The sequence below is a fragment of the Telopea speciosissima genome, chromosome 5 (assembly GCF_018873765.1).
Source record: "Telopea speciosissima isolate NSW1024214 ecotype Mountain lineage chromosome 5, Tspe_v1, whole genome shotgun sequence".
NCBI classification, from domain to species: Eukaryota; Viridiplantae; Streptophyta; class Magnoliopsida; order Proteales; family Proteaceae; genus Telopea; species Telopea speciosissima.
Window position 1 is genome coordinate 56,282,102 of NC_057920.1, and position 17,369 is coordinate 56,299,470.

The 17,369-nt window shown below is 38.8% G+C and overlaps 1 pseudogene; it reads left to right on the plus strand.

Moving 5' to 3' along the window:
* Positions 1 to 8,762: 8,762 nt before the first annotated feature.
* Positions 8,763 to 10,688, plus strand: LOC122663112 (annotated as a pseudogene).
* The last annotated feature ends 6,681 nt before the right edge of the window (positions 10,689 to 17,369 follow it).

A 17,369-nucleotide genomic window follows, 5' to 3' on the forward strand; every position in this document is an offset into this window, starting at 1 on the left:
TAGATTATTTATACATTTTTTATCACATCACAAATTCTGATTGGACTAAAACTTGACATATGAGTACGAGATGAAATCGAATAATTGAATCATCCTGCCATATTGCTTAACTAGGCGATGACTCTAAATTCCTTATCTAGAATGCAACTAGGAAACCTCGTCTCGTTATTGTATTTCAGCCTTTACACTATTGGTCTTATAGTCTTTGGCATAAATTTTTTTTCTCTAACATCCTATTAAGTCTGTAATGCAAGGTTCATTTTCTTTATGGGCTAACATAGTCTTTGTTTTGATTTATAAAATCAGATTAGTGAAGTGTTGACTACTGTTACAGTAAGTTTGTTAATTCCAATATTAGAAATTGATCACATATTATGTTATTGGGTTTATGAATTTTTTTCCTGTCAGGCTCTCTGATCCGTCCGATTGTCCGTTTCCTCTCATAGGGGGCAAAAATGACAGCTTAACCACATCCAGGCAGTGTGTTTAGGTAGGTGGTTAGGTCGTCATTTCCGCCCCCTATGAGAGGAACTGGACAACTATACCGGACAGGAAACCTAAGAAGATAATGATCCTGGGTTTTATTTAACATGTCTTAATTAGTTGAATATTATGCATATGTGTGTGGTTGATGCAAACCCGGATTACATGGCCGAGGTTTTTGAAGCCCAACACATCCATTCGAAAGTGCTAAGATGGTCTGAATGTATTAAAGCCCGAAAGGAGAAGCATGGAGCCAGCCAAGACCACTTGACTAACTCATCTTGTGCATGGATAACCAACGAGCTCATCTGCGCATGGATGAGGATGCCACATCAGCTATTGATTTTTGGAAATTTCTTGGGCCTTGATTTGGTATGATTTCTATTTCAATTTGATGGGGTTATTTCTATTTTAGAAATTGTTTGCTTTGATTTTACACCTTATTTAAGTGATATAGAAATCAAATAGAAAAGAAATTCTAAAATAACTAAGGAGTTTTTTCAATTTTGAAATTGAAACTGATTGCTTGTTCTTTCATGAGCACATGTTAATTTGATGGGTAAAGCAATAATTTCATGTTAAAAATAAATCACTACCATTCTTTTCCTGATGATTTAACCATCACATGCCACCAACACCACACCGCCGCCACCACCACTGCCACCACCTGTCCACCACCATCGCCATCACCACCACCACTATTCCCACCACTGCCACCACCACAACTGCCACCACCACCCCACCACCACTATCACCAGGCCACCACCACCACCACTGCCACCTCCTTGCCACCACCGCCACCACAACCACTTCCTTGCTGCCACCACTGCCATCACCTCCCCACCATGACTTCCTTGATACCATCGGCTCCACCTCCATGCCACGACCTCCTTGCCACCATTGCTACAACCATGCCACCGCCACCCCATCACCACCATCATCGCCACCTCCACCACATCCCTGCCACCAGCCCGCCACACCACCCCACTAAATGGATTTCCTATTCTTGAAATATTTCAGATTGATGTTGATACGCGTAAATATCATTTGTCAAAATGAATTGAACACGTGGCATGAAGGGTTCACACCCTACAAAGGATTTCCAAGGAATCAGGCTTCGAAGAAGATCTGTAGCAGATCCGCATCACCTAACCAAAGGCTCTCCATATGAAGCACTTTCCAAATAGGAAGCCACCTGATACGCCACGGCCTCCTCACCAGGCGCGGCCTCACTCAGGCGCGGCCACCACTTGGCGCCTCACTCACCTAGGCGCCCACCACACATCCAGCGCAGCCTCACCCAGCGCGGCCCGCACCCGTGCACAACATCGTGGGCACGTGAGGTGGGGCCACCCATCTACGATCGATCGTATCACTAAGACTCATGTCACTACCAGGACTCTAGACCGCCGCTTAGAGGTCACGTCATCCAGACGGATTCAAGCACCAAGGACGTTATCACCACACGCGGGTATCTATCCACCAAGGATCCCGATGCCACCAGGACACTCCCTCCCACGGGAGATGACCAATCAGGATAGAGCCCCGTTACCCGGGCCTCTATCCACTCAACGGCACAATCGTCAATCAAACGGGACTCTCCACACCTCCATATGCTACTATAAAAGACAAAGGTACACAACCCCATAAAGGACATCTAATCTCATATTGAATAATCACTATTCATCTATTTGCGCCAGGAGATCTAACTTTGGCATCGGAGAGCCCTAGGGACCACACGGTTCTCTCTGTTGGCCCCTTTGGTCCACTTTGCGGTGTGGCACTCGCGGACCACTCGGCGATTTCTTGACGCAACACCACCATTCCTCTCTTGTGCTCTCTGTTTCATCTTTGCAGCCACTCATTAAGAATCCATAAAGATTGAGTCTAGATATTATAATATAACCATACATTAGGTTTTCAATTTATCACATTTTTTTTGGGACTTGAGAATATAGACCAAGTGAGAGAATGTTGACTGATGTGACCCAAATTACCACATCAACCTGTCCACTTGCCTTCGATGTCGTGATTAAGTGCTCATATGTGACTGGTAGTTAATTAAGGAGTTATAGCCACCCTTTCCTACCTTGATTGGATGTGGTTGGGTTGTGGTTATAGTAGTGGCGAAAGGATCCTAGCTCGGATGATAAGGGGTAGCAAAATCCATCTATTGCTGCATGTCTGAGAGAATATGCAGAAGCCACACAACCCTATCACATAAGGATCCCAGTTAGTTCTGGACCTAGTGATCTTTTAATGTTTGCAGGCTAAGGCAAGGATGCTCTCCCAAAATGTAGATAAGTCCGCAACGTCCTTTACATTTCAGTATTTACTATACATTACAAATAGGGTAAATTATACGTCAGTCTCTGATTTTCAAACGAAACTCAGATCACCCTCTGGTTTTTGAAAAAACTTAAATCACCCCCTGGTGTAGACCCCAATATGACAAATTAGTCCCTATCGTTAGTTTTATGCTGTTAAGTGATGATGTCAGCTAGTTAAATAAATTTAAATCTCTAAACTACCCTTGACCAATGTTGAAGATGAAGCAAGGGTAGTATTGTAAATTTAATTATAATGTTTTAGTACAAGGGTAAAATAGTCTTTTCACACCAATAACTAACAACAGAGTAACACCGTTACTGTATAAGGGGTGATTTGAGTTTTTTTAAAAACCAGAAGGTAATCTGAGTTTCACTTAAAAACCAAGAGGTGACGTGTACTTTATCTTTAAAAATTAATACTCAACAGAGCCCATCAGCCTAAGAGAGAAAAGATCCCTTCCCATCAAGAGACTCCATCAAAATAGAAAGAAAAGACTTTTTATCCTCTCAAGTGTTCCATCCCACGGTGGCCAAAGATGAATTGATGAATTTTAAAGATGAATCGATACACTGTCCATTGTCAGATACACTTTAAGGTGCACCGAGTAGTACACCGCATTTGAGAGGATAAAGATCCAAAAGCAAAACCAGCTTTCACATTAGACATATCCACAAAACATAAATCATACGAAAAATAAACAAATATCGAAATGCCGAGACTCAATCAGCTATAAACATTGGAGTAAAGATGCATCAAAATGTGTAGCTGCTTTTCATTGAACTCGAAATGAACTTCTTTAATAACTGAAAATTGTGAGCATTGTTAGTCAAAATTGGCTAATGTAATCAATAAGGACTATTGTTAGGAAATATTAATTTCTAAGTGGTATTTGGAGGCCACAGGTGTGCTGATGCAATTTAGGTGGTGGAGGTCAAATTAGAGATAATAAAAGAAACCAATGTGTGTCAATGAAGACAAAAGATGTTCACCCATCTTACTTGCCATGTTCAACTCTCATTTGGGGGATAAGGATAGAGATTTTATGTCATTTAGCCTAGGTGGATAGGGTAAGAGTAAGGGGTTTATTTAAATCATGGGAAAAAGATCTCTACTTGGTGGTATGCGTTCTCATTGGACGCCGTGAGATGACGTCTTTGCCCCCTTGGTAGATATTCATGCGTGCTCACCCATTGGCCCAAACACTTGTGTAGAGACCATGTGACCAAGTAGATCAGATCTCTAGTCCAATTTTAAATATAAAATTTATACATATCTATAGAGTGAGTTAAGTATGAGATAATATTTGAAAAGGACATAATGATATATCACTTGTAGTGCGATACAGCGTGTAGTGCACATCCGACGGTCTACAGCGCATGGGCACACAGCCCAACACCCCACTTATATATTGGGCTGCGTATCCGTACGTTGCAGATTATCAGATGGTGCGCTAGACGCTGTGTCGCGCTACAGAGGACCCGAATCCCTTAACTAAGTACCCAAAGCCATGTGATCATGATTTAATGATAAATGGGAAACCTAGTTATTATATCCATTAGATGAGGTGCATGGGAGGGTATGTATATAGATTAGGTATTTATAATATCTATCTATTATTTAAATACAAATGTAAGAAATCTGGATTGAGTAATTGCCAATTAGTTTTGAATATTATGAAGGGCCGTTGACCTGTTGGGATCACCAAAACGTCCAAACCAAGAGAAGATTTCAACTTGTCTGTCGGCCGGAGAAGTGGCAGCGGCGACGCTTGCTCGGAAGTCCACACTTCCCATCTACCATCTCCACCGTGTAAAAAGTTAAATCTTTTAGGATAAATTACATGTTACCCCTCGGTTTTCAATCGAAACTCATATCATCCCTTGGTTTTTGAAAAAAACTTAAATCATCCCTTCTACAGTAATGGTGTTAGTCTGCTGTTAGTTATTGGTGTGAAATGACTATTTTACCAATGTACTAATAAATATTAAAACTAAATTTACAATACTATCCTTCTTTCATCTTCAACATTGGTTAAGGGTAGTTTAAGAATTTAAATTTATTTAACTGACTGACATCATCACTTAACAACATAAAACTAACGATAGAGACTAATTTATCATATTGGAGTTTAAACCAGGAGATGATCTGAGTTTCGTTTGACAACCAGGGAGTGACGGGTAATTTACCCAATCTTTTATATCTAACAAAACCCATAAATAATGACAAAGACCATCACGCCATACCAATCTCACACTCTCACAATCACAATGTGTGGGTAGCTATTTTTATTTTTTTCAAGAGACATGGCTGCTTTGATTAGATTAAATTGACATCTTCAAGTTTCAACGCATTGAGGAGATAACCTTTAAGAGAGAATGATATAATGTGAATTATAAATACCAAAATTCAACTAGAGTCTGCATCGATAGTGCTAGGGATGTTTAATTTGGATTTGTAGTTCCTAACTTTTACTTTTCGTTTGTTTTTTAATTGGGTTCTTTAGGTGTCACTATGCGTAGTGAAGTATAACTCTTCACTATTTGTCATTGACGTAGTAAGAATTATGGAGGTTAGATCTCGTTCTAGTATTCATGACTCTCGAATACTTATGGTAACGAAAACCCTAGTTCCAACGAGGAAGAAGAACAAAATAAAACAATTAAGCTATTTTTATTTCGTTCAAAGTGACCCTTATATAAGGAGGTCAATTACAAAGAAAAAAAAACATAAATAAAACAAAAAACAGAATAATATAGAAAATAAATTGGAAACTAATAACCTAAAATCACACACAACACTTCGGAGGCTGCGTATACCCCTTAAACATGCGAATTTGGCTCTAAAACGTTGGTCCAATGAATGAATTTATTTCCTGTTTGTAAAGCATTGGTTGCCATTTCCGAAAAGATATCATGGCTCCAATAACTCCATCCTAAGGAAAAGTTATGGCCATCGGAAGTTGAACTAAAAACTTAGTATCTTTGAGACGATTGTGTGGACTTTTGTCAATCCGACCGATCCAAGAATTCTCTTCGAAAATCTTTTCTACATCAATCACTTGGCAATATGTAAGTCCATGAGATTGAAGACCTCACATATATCTCAATGGCCAAATTTTAGTCCAATGTAAGCAAGGAAAGATTCTCAAACTCTGATTCAAAGTTTTAGTAAAATTACTGAAGTACTATTAAATGGAGATTAATATAAAATACAATTGACATCTTTTGTAATTTTATCTACTTTCTACTCAATTTCAGCTTAAATTGTACCAATGAGATGTTTGCTTGGTCCTCTAGCACATGGACTACCCCATATATTACCATGGGATAAATAGTGAAGTGTTATAATTTTTTTTTTTCAGTAAGAGAAGCATTATACTTCACTAGGCATAATGATGAGAAATATAATTTTATATTGGTTGGGAGGCCTTTCTTTCCTTTCTTTCCTTTTTTCTTCTCCTCTTTTTTTTTTTTTTTTTTTTTTTTTTTTTTTTTTTTTTTTGGGTGAACTAAAGAGGGAAGGTCTTTGTATCAAGTGGTACTAAGTGAGATAACAAGAAAAAAAATCAATCGGAAATGGGAGAAAGAATGCCACCTGGTCACGTAGAGCATGCTGCTTCTACGCCTAGACACAGAGGTATACGTAATGATCGCCACACCCCCTGAAATATGGAAATAACAATAGATGCAACAGTCATTTTGTGTGCCCCTGTGTTTGGATGCAGGGGCGGCGTGCGCTGCACGACCAGATGGTATTCTCTTTCCCGATATATGGTTTTCAAGTTTAACATCATCCCAGTTAATATACATATGGGAAAAAGATCTGTATCCAGGAGTGTGGCCTATGCCAGCACTCCCATAATTCTATCTCTCTCCTTCCCATTTGAAAGACACCTTGCCCCTTATTTTAAGGAGGAGAGAGATAGATAAATGGGCGTACTAGCGTAGACCACACTCCCGTACAGAAAACTGGTTCCCTATTCATATTTACAAATCGACCCGGTTAATTGAAGTCAGCTATTAATCTGTGGAGTTTGTGAGCGTTACATATGAATTTACAGAATCTTACAATTGGGAGGCTCTGAGAACAGTATTAAAGAAGAAAATAGTGAAATTTTCTTTATTTATTAACAGTAGTTTTTAGTTTATATATTATATATATTATATTTTGGGTTATATTTTTACAACTCTTCTACGTTAACAGAGAGATGATATTTAAATAGATTTTAATCATAGAGTAGACTCAGTACAGCCTATAGAGAGAGAGAGAAGTCTTCTTGTTTATTTTTTTGATGAAAAAGAGAAGTCTTCTTGTTGATATTTTCAAAGATATGATCCCAAAGCTCTTTTCTTAATTATTATGGGATTTCGTACCTGGCTCGTATTCCCTCAATATGATGGGGGTGATATTAGAATCTATTTCTTGAATAGATTAAGTTTTTTATTTTATTTTATTATACTATCAATAACTCATGATAACCTACATGCATTCTCATTGGTCTCCATGCTGATTTAGGCACCACATAATCAAACGAAAATGGTCTCTTGCCTTTTTCATTTTTAGGGTGTGCAATAAACCTCCATCTTTACAAGTATGAGTGTTCAAGAAAATGGTAATTGTGGTTTTACACAGTTCAATGTAGAGAGGCTTTTCTCCATAGGACTCCTAATTCTGTCATGTTGTGGTAGGATGATGTGGCAATTACAAACCGTCGATAGACATGACATAGTGAGGATAGGCTGTATATCAAATTGTAGATTTAAATTCAATCATATATATACTTCCCAATATATTGACATGAATCCTCATGTATGTTTATGCATATATACCATATATTCTCTTATTTTTTGAAATTTCGAAAACCTCATTTAGCCATTTGGTATATTAGAGATAGTGAATTTTCAAAACAAATGAACATGAAGGACCCGTTTGTTTGCCGGATAAAAGTGGGATAGGCAAAAATGGGTGGGAAAAATATACTATTTCTCCACAAAATACCAAGGATGTGTGTGTTTGGATACATGGGGTGAAAAACTTCCACACAAGTTCATTAAATGCATTTATTTTTGTCTGGTGAGGTGACACCCCTTTTTTTCTCACTCTATTCATTTTCAAAGTCCTACCACACTATTCATAGAAAAGTTATTTTGAGTGTATCCCTCTCCTCTTCATATATCCTTTCTTTTCCATGGAATCCCACCCATGTCCATTTCCTCTCTGTTCCACTAAATCTCATCCCACTACAAATGCATATTCCATTATTTCATTTTCTTTCATTTCTTTGTCAACCCAGCCCACATGTGAGACCTACCCTCACAAATTTTTCATCCCTTTTTATCTTGCAAACAAACAGACCCCTAGAAAATGCAATTTCCACATATGTGAGGGAACCTTTATCTCTTGCAACATAACCCTAATTAAATGCCAGAAAAACGCGTTATACAAGCTGGCCACCGACTATTATTTCATGGTTTTGAGTCTTTTGACGGCTAAGTAATGTTGTAATCATGATTAGTTTTCATTTTACATTACTACACGTAATGTATTTCTTTGAAATAATAATTTTCATTAAATTGTTATTTAACTTTTATTTATTTATTATTTTGTATTATTGTTAGGTATAGATAATTAGGTATAAAGGAACTATGATGACTCTTTAAATGTGAGGTTAATTTCTATGCTTAACAGGTGAGGCTTTGTCTGTTTTTAATGAGCTCATGCTCTCATGCATTATTTTTTTTTAAAAAAACCCTAGAGTTATTAAATGCAGTTATTTAAAATAGCCATTTAAAGTCAAGACCTAGATGCGTCATTGTGTGTCTAACAATACGTCTTTGATTGGAGGAAATTGACTTTTGTGCCTCAAAAGCCGCATTAATATTAGAGGCACACGAGGGAGAAAGAGAGATAGAGAGAAAGAGAGAGAGAGAGTCTGCAACTACTCTTCAATGGGGAGAGAACAAAGAGCAGTGAAAATTGATCTATCTCTGAATCTAGATATTCAAGAAGATGAAGAAGACAGTGGAGGAGAAGAGAAAGCATCAATAGTTTCTCATGAACGTAAATTACGTGAGAATGATCATCCAATGAAGATAACAAAAGAAGAGGAAGAAGAAGATGCATCAGATGACAACTCATTGCAAGAAAATTTGCACCAAGAGGTGCAGAAACAAAACCTATATTAACAATACCACAATCTCTCTCTCTCTCTTGATTAATCTCAAAGACTAATTGTCCTTTTGTAACAGTTATGTTCTCTTCAGATGGAGATGAACCGCATGAAAGAAGAAAACAAAGTATTGAGGAAGGTAGTTGAGCAAACAATGAAGGATTACTATGAGCTCCAAATGAAATTCTCAGTTTTCCAACAAAATGATCCAAAAAAGGTAAATCTACTTCTTACCCAGTTTAAATTATATATTTATTTTATTGGAAATCTCTGTTTGGTGTAGAATCCACAGAACAGAAAGGAAGCATTTGAAATTATTGAAGTAAAAAAACAAACACCTCCATTACCATCTGAAGTTGATGATGCTGGAGAAGTTGGGGAATTGGGATTGTCATTGAGACTACAAACCCATGTGCAGAAACATGGAAGAGAAGAATCTAAAGAAGAGATAACAAATCTGGTTCCTTTACAGAATAAGTTCCAGAAGAGGGAAATGGCAGGGATTACAAATCATCCTACAGCACCACCCAATAGAAAAGCAAGAGTTTCAGTAAGAGCAAGATGTCAAGCACCCACTGTGAGTTAAAACTACACTTGTCTCAATTAAAAACTTCACTAACCTATCTATTGAGCATCAATGAAATAGAGTTTTTATTATAAAATCTTTGGAATTGATGTAGATGAATGATGGCTGCCAATGGAGGAAATATGGGCAGAAAATCGCGAAAGGAAATCCTTGCCCTCGAGCTTATTATCGATGCACAGTAGCTCCTGGATGCCCAGTGAGAAAACAGGTAATTATAACAATTCCAACTTTTCAATGAATTCGTCAAAATCTGACAGTCAAATCTCCCGGAATCACTTTCTGAAGTCTATCAAAAAGCAATCACATTTCGGGCTTTCCTGTTTCGAACATAGATCTGACTATGTTTCCAGCCAAATTTATGGATTATTTGTACATTATTTCGAAGTACATTCAAAATTCTTTCCAATAATATATGAGTCGTCAATGAATTCGATCTTATTGAATGTGGTAATTAGGTGCAAAGATGCCTAGAAGACATGTCAATACTGATAACAACATATGAAGGAACTCACAACCATCCACTACCAGTGGGTGCAACTGCAATGGCTTCAACAACATCAGTGGAAGCCAATTACAACATGATCAGCAACACCCAAGCAACCAATCCATTCCATAACCTTCATTCAATAAACCCTTCTCCCCATTCAGCTTTCAATAGCATCATCAATTGTAGTAATGACCCATCTAAAGGGATTGTTCTTGATCTCATCAATGGCATTACTTGTGGTCCACAACAACAATTCAACATCCCTAGCTCCTCACAAGTGATTTATCCTTGGGCAACTAGTAGCTCAAGCTACCACAATGTTGCTAGTGACACATTTGTTTCCTCTCAAGGAGTAGATGAGAGGGGTTGGAAGGTTGAAGAAGATAAGGCATTAGCCGAGAATGTGACCGCAATCGCTTCAGATCCTAAGTTTAGGGTTGCTGTTGCAGCTGCCATTACATCCATCATCAGCAAAGAAAGCCCAGTAGTTCAGTCTAAAGGACCTTCCTTGGTTATCTCAGATGGGGAGATGGCTAGTTCTAGTAGCAATAGATGGATTCTGGAGTCTTTTCCTCCTTGTGGTAAACCAGTTCAAAATTTACTGTGAAGATGGATACAGTTTCTATACATAGATAGAGGAAGATACTTACAATATTTAATTTGCATATAGAAGTCTTAATTCATTTACTTGGGTTACTTTGTTTCTGATTTGGGTTTACATTTTTACTTTGTTTTGAAGGTTGTAAATGTAACTTGGCAGTCAGGTTCTGCTTTGTATTGTATATAGAGAGTATTAGTTTTATTCAGGAACTAATGTCATACATAAGGTGTACGCATGGTAGCAAGCTTATAAAAGACAAAATAAATCCAAGAAAAAGAATAGGGAAAAGTTTGTCAAAGCCGCTCCCTGGAAAAATATCTCTCAAATGCTTTATTTTTACCACGTGGAGGAGTGATATGTCAATCATAAGAGTTGAATATCTAGAAAGTAGTCTGAATTGACCATGTGTGAAAATGCAGAACCTAATTCAATGAGGGAAGTGGTTATTTGTCCGGGGTAGGGGCGAAAGTTTGGCCCTGATAGCCTTGGGCTGCCATGAGCCCGAAGAGGGTCTGAGTTTAGATATTCTGACCTTGATGGTGGGTCAGGGTTGAAAATTTCTGGCCTTAAATCAGGGCTGGGCCGATACAGGGTTGAGGCCTTGGGCTGAGCTTGACATGACCTAACTTGACCCTGTCTTCATCTTCCCGTTCTCTCTTCTTTCTTTCATTCTTTCTTCTTCTTCCTAGCCTGGCCAGACCATGCATCTCCCTCCCCCCCATGGTCAGGGCCAATCAGGATCAGCCCGACCAGACCCTGAGGGCAGGTTTGGGTTGGATTTTTCTAGTCCTGAGTTAGGGCTGGGCAGGGACTGGGCCCAACTAAGGGGACTCAAGGTTGGGCTGGGATTTTAAAAGGTCCGATCAAACTCGACCCTATTGTAACCCTAGTCCGGGGATTCAACTCCTCTTCGGCACATCCTAGAGCTGGAGATTGTCTAGCGCGGCAGTAGGTGTCGACACATGGCCTGGGTGCCATTTGGACGGCGCGGATAGATGAAGCACAACTGGGCGTGTTGCACATGCGACAGAGAGAAGGATTGAAATCCTCATTTCTAGCTTGATCCGCGCCGTCCGAATGTTACTCAGGTCATGTGTCGACACCAGCTGCCTTGTTGGACGATCTCCAACTCGAGGGTGTGTTGGAGAGGAGCCCAATCCCTGTCTAGGAGGGCCACCTACGCCAGTGCTCCTTGTGTCTATCTCTCTCCTCAAAACAAAGAGTATAAGTGTCTTTCACAAGAAACAAAAAGAGATAGAGAAACATGGAAGCGTTGGCATTGGCCGCACTCATCAAAAAAAAAAATACCGTCGTGTGTATTGACATGCATCCCCGTGAATGTTTGGTAAAAGGTGACGTCCTACACTGATAAGGTGTATGTGAGACAAACTAGTAATTTGAGCCTCAGGATACAATTCATCTTCATTAGGATTTTCTGAGATCTGAAAGTTTATTTTTGATCTATCTTTAACCTTCGCAAGGGTCAGCATATACATAGTACGTAGGATTCATGTATCTGCAGCTATATATTCATCTGCTCTTAGAAGCAAAAAAGAACCAAATGTAAACCATATTCTATTTTTAAGTTTTTAATTAGCAAGGGGGCAAGGGGGCATGTTTGACCCAACGAACCCGAGCCCACCCAAAACCTATCCGAAAATATTTGGGCCTGGTTGGGCTTTTCATCTGCAGCTATAAAGCTATGCGAGGTTATCTACACTAGCTATGAAATGAATAGGCTATCATATTATATATAAAATCATGTTAATTGTAAAATTAAACATGTCAAAAACGCATGAAATACCTCATTGGGAGTCCATAGCAAAAAGATTTCATTTGGATAGCTCTTGTTGGCCAGATAGATTCCACTAGGGATTGGCCATGATGTTGAATATCTCAGGGTCTTGAACACTTGTCTATAGCAAGCAGAGTCTAATGGCACTGATAGTGCGTCAATCAGACTCCCATAGAAAAAAGATTTTGTTTTGAGGGCCGAGATTGACCAACGGAATCCATAAGGGATTTATATGAAAAGAAATTCACTTTTGACGAAATTCTGGTGTAAAAAGAGAAAATTTTGAAAATATTTACAGAAATTTCGTCATTACAACAGCATGAAAAAACGTTTTGCAAAAAGACAGAAAAGAGAGTATGTATACTTCGAACATAATTAATTAATCTTTTTTTCTTTTTATGAAAATTAAAATTAATTAATCAACTGCTAATTAGTCTAATTAAGTTGAAATAATAAAACTAAATAATTATATAATTTTAAATAAACTAATTAAATGATTAAAAGGGGAGGAGGGAGAAAATCAACTGTTTTGGTCAAAGAAGCCTCACAGACTCATTTGTTCAGAGAGTTCAGACAGTCTCGTTGAATTCACAATAAAATTTTGAGCTCGAGGGGCGATTTGGGCATTTTTCTATTTTTTGGACTTTTTGAGTATTTCTGGATTTTTGAAAACTATTTATTGTTTTCGTAATTTTTGGAATTTCTATGGATTTTCTAGGACTTTCAGATTGGTTTTTTCCTTTTCTGAACTATTTTCAAACGAACTTGGGGCTTCTATTTATAGTAAAAATTTGGCACCGCCAGATCCATGAAGTCGGTTGATTAGGACAAAGTAGTAATCCTTTTTGTTGATCCTAAATTCCTAACCCTCTTTCTTTTTTAATAACAGGTTGCAAAGACTTGTGTTTTTGATAAACAGTCGCTCGTGCCTAGTTACTATGACTCCACGCGGGGTTTATAGATTGTACTTTATTGGTTCCTCCATTAGGAGGAGACACCTATATTTCAAAACCATATAAGGAGGGATGTAATCGGATCGGATTTGGCTCGAATAGTGCTATATCTGCATTCACATCTGATTAGCTTTCAGGTGGATTCGAATAGTGCTAAATGGATATGAACACGGATATGGATCGGATATTTTATCCGTTTACATGTAAATATAGCTTTTCAGATAGTTATAGCCTATCCGTATCCGTATCCGTTTAGCTTTCGGACGGATTCGGATAATGCTAAACGGATACGGACACAAATACGAAAATAGATTTTGGCTATTCATTTACATCCCTATATACAAGCTTGTAACATCAAATGTGTTGTATCCAAAACAAGCCACCCCTAAAAGAAATGAAGGAATTCCAAAGATCTTGGACAAATCTAAAGAGGGTTTTCCTATATACTCCATTATGTGTGCTCGGGATAGAAGTTTTGTATAAATGTATCATAGTGTTATTAAGTATTTTGTATCAGTTGACAAGGTTGAAAAATTTTATCTAATTACTTTTATTGATTATAGTTTTATAGATTAAAGATACTTTCCATAATTAAAACATAAAAATAAAAAAATATACAATACAGACATTTTAAAACTTTATAGAATGAAAAAGAAAATAAATTTTTTTAAGTAAAAAAATGAAGTGAAATGGAATTGTGACCGGTTACCTTTAACGTTATTCATAGCCATTTGAATTGTTACTTGATTCCAACGGTTTTGAGCGGCGACGCCGAGTGGCAGACCTTGGTTGGCCAAATTGCTCGGAAAATCACTTTTGCGACCGAAAACTTCGGATGGCGATAATTTTTGATCTGGTGGTCCGATTTTGGCGAACAACATTTCGTTGGGATCACCTTTTCAAGTACTATCCAATGATATGGAGAGAAAAACTGTACTCAAAGTGGGGATCCGTAAAATGGTAAATTATATAAAGGGAAATAGTTTTCTGTAAGGGAGTGTGGCCTACGCCAGCACTCACATGTGTCTATCTCTCTCCTCCTTAAAATAAAGGGCAGATGTGTCTTTTCACATTGGAAGGAGAGAGATAGACTCATGAGAATGCTGGTGTAGGCCACACTCCCGGACAGAGAATTTTTTCCCTTATATAAAATAATGCCCAAACAACGTTGTATTCGCACAAATTTGTATATTCGAGCTTAAAATAACATAACAAAACTCATCCTAGAAGTTTTGATCAATTTTGAAAAATTTATGTCACCCGATTCATTTCAATGGTGAAACGGTAATTTTTGCCGCTCAAACTTTGAGAGTAGTGTTAGACTCAATTCATCATCGTCTCAAGAATCCTCTAGGATGACAATATTCAATTTTTATAGGTGGTTGAGGATTTTTATATGCCATGTGTAGACCCACATTGGGCTTATACATGTCCACAAGTGCTAGTATAGGTTATTTCATTGTGTTGTGGCTCTCCAAAATTGGTTGAATTTGAATATTTTATTCCGACGGTCATAACTTTTAATCTACAAGTCCGATTTTGACGTGCAATATATCATTAGAAAGCTTGTTTTGAGCAATATCAAGTGATGTAAGAATTGGACATAGCTTTCAATGTAAACTTTGTTGAAAAAGTCCAATAAGAGATAAGCTTGTTTGGCATTGTGTGTGTGTGTGTGTGGGGGGGGGGGGGGAACGGTGGCTGATTTGCACCATTCTCGCACCATTGTTTAATGGTCGGTATTTCATTTGTAATGCAGCCTGTCCCTCCTTCTATCGTTAGAGAGTTAGAGGTGGATGCTCTCGGAAGACTTCGATATCGAATCTCCTTTTAATCTTTTGCTTGGTGGGTTGTTTCTTCAGCTAATGGCTTTGCCGTAGGTGGGAGTCTCTTTTGTAATATAGGTACAAGGGTAGAACTGTCAGAAGGGTATTTTGGTCTTGTACTCTATTCTAGAATGTTCCTCTAATCTATTATACATAAAGCTTGCTTGTGTCACATTGACACAAGTCATTCTCCCATATTTTCCAGATTTCATCATGGTATCCAGAGCAAGGGAAAATCGACCTAGGATTTTTGGTCATGCGCAAGACTAAGCAAATAACCGCCTCTCACCCACCACTACCGTAGCAGTAGCACCACCACTTTCGCCTCCCACTTCCACTAACCCTTCCGCCTTCCTCCTCTCTTCTCTCGAGAACCCCACCGTACCCCCTTTTTTCCTTCCATTTTTTCCCCTCCCACTTTTTTCTGCCTCTCCATCCTAAGCTGCAGGGGTCCCCTTCCCTGTCTATCTCTTTCGGTTTCACTTGGTGGTGAGTGTATCCCACCAAGGGTTATTTGCCTTCTTCACCTATGCCTTAAATCTCCTTTTATTTTGGAGATTTTTGTATGCCGCTTTGTAAAGTGAAGATTTGTAATATTTTTTTCTCTTCCCTGTGGCTATGTCTAACGATGAAAATTCTGCCATCTCTTCTGGGCAAGGGGGAACCTGTGTGCATTGTGAGAAGGATTTCCCTAGTTTCTAGACTAACTCTGTCAAACTGGATGACAATAATTACCACATGTGGTCGAGGTCTGTGTCACTTGCCGTTGGTTCCCGTGGTTTGGAAGGCCATTTGATGGGTACCACTGTTCGTCCCACTGCTACAGAGAAGGCCCAGGATAAATGGGAGCTCGATGAGTGCCTGGTATTGTCGTTTCTCCTCAGTTCCATTGATCTTGTGATTTCTCAGAGTTATCTATTATTGGAGACTGCTGCTAATGTCTGGTGTGTTGCCAAAGAAACCTACTCTAAGGTTGGTAATGATGCCCAGTGCTATGAACTCCGTCGAAAGATACATAAAATGGAACAAAAGGATCTTACTCTTAGCTAGTACTACAATGCTATGAGAGGTATCTGGCAAATTTTGGATTTCTATGGGAAGTTTAATGCTACATGTCAGGCTGACACTATTGCCTATCGCCAACGGGAAGAAAAGCTTCGGGTGTATGATTTTTTGGCCGGACTGAACATGGAGTATGATCCAATTCGTGCCCATGTCTTGAACAAGGATCCCTTCCCAACTCTTGCCCAGGCGTATGCTATTATTGCTTCTGAAGAAAGCCGACGTGAGGCTATAGTACACCCTCCTCTAGTAGAGCGTGCTGCCCTTTATACGGCTCCCTCTAAAGGGGCTTTGAATTCCTCTGTGGCTTCTCCTATTGTTTAGATTCGTGGTTCTGCTGCCCTATCTAGGCTTCATCCTATTAAGTGTGACTACTGTGGGAAAGAGCGTCACACCAATGATCATTGTTAGAAGCTTCATGGCCGTCCACCTGAGTCCCGTGGGCGTGGTTTGCCCAAATATGGAGGAAGTGTTGCTCATTAGTCTATCTTTAAGGATGATTCTTCCAGTTCCACCAGTACATCCCTCTCTATCGATGAGATGAGCCACTTGCGGAGTTTGATGTCAAGGCTGGAATCTACTACTTTAACACCTTCAGCCCATGCTAGTGTTGCCTCTGCTACTACTGCTCCTTCCTCTGTCGGTCCTTCTACAGGTATTTTGTTTTGTGGTCAGAGCTCCTCTGTCAAATCCACTTCTCGGATTATTGACTCTGGTGCTACCGATCATATGACAAGTTCTCCAAAGCATTTTTCCCAGTATTATCCATTAGCTGGTAATAATAAAGTTCAAGTTGCTAATGGATCCCTCTCTCCTATATCTGACAAGGGAGTTATAAATTGTTCACCTTCCCTTTCTTTATCTTTGGTTCTTCATGTCCCACATTTTTTTACTAACCTGTTATCCATTAGTAGAATTATCCGTCATCTCAACTGTAAAGTGACTTTCTTTCCTTCTCACTGTGTCTTTCAAGACTTGAAAATAGGCAGTACGATTACCTGTGGTAAGATGGAAGGTGGCATGTACTTGTTAGAGTAGCCCCCTACTGCATTATCTAACGTGGCTTCCTCCCAGGA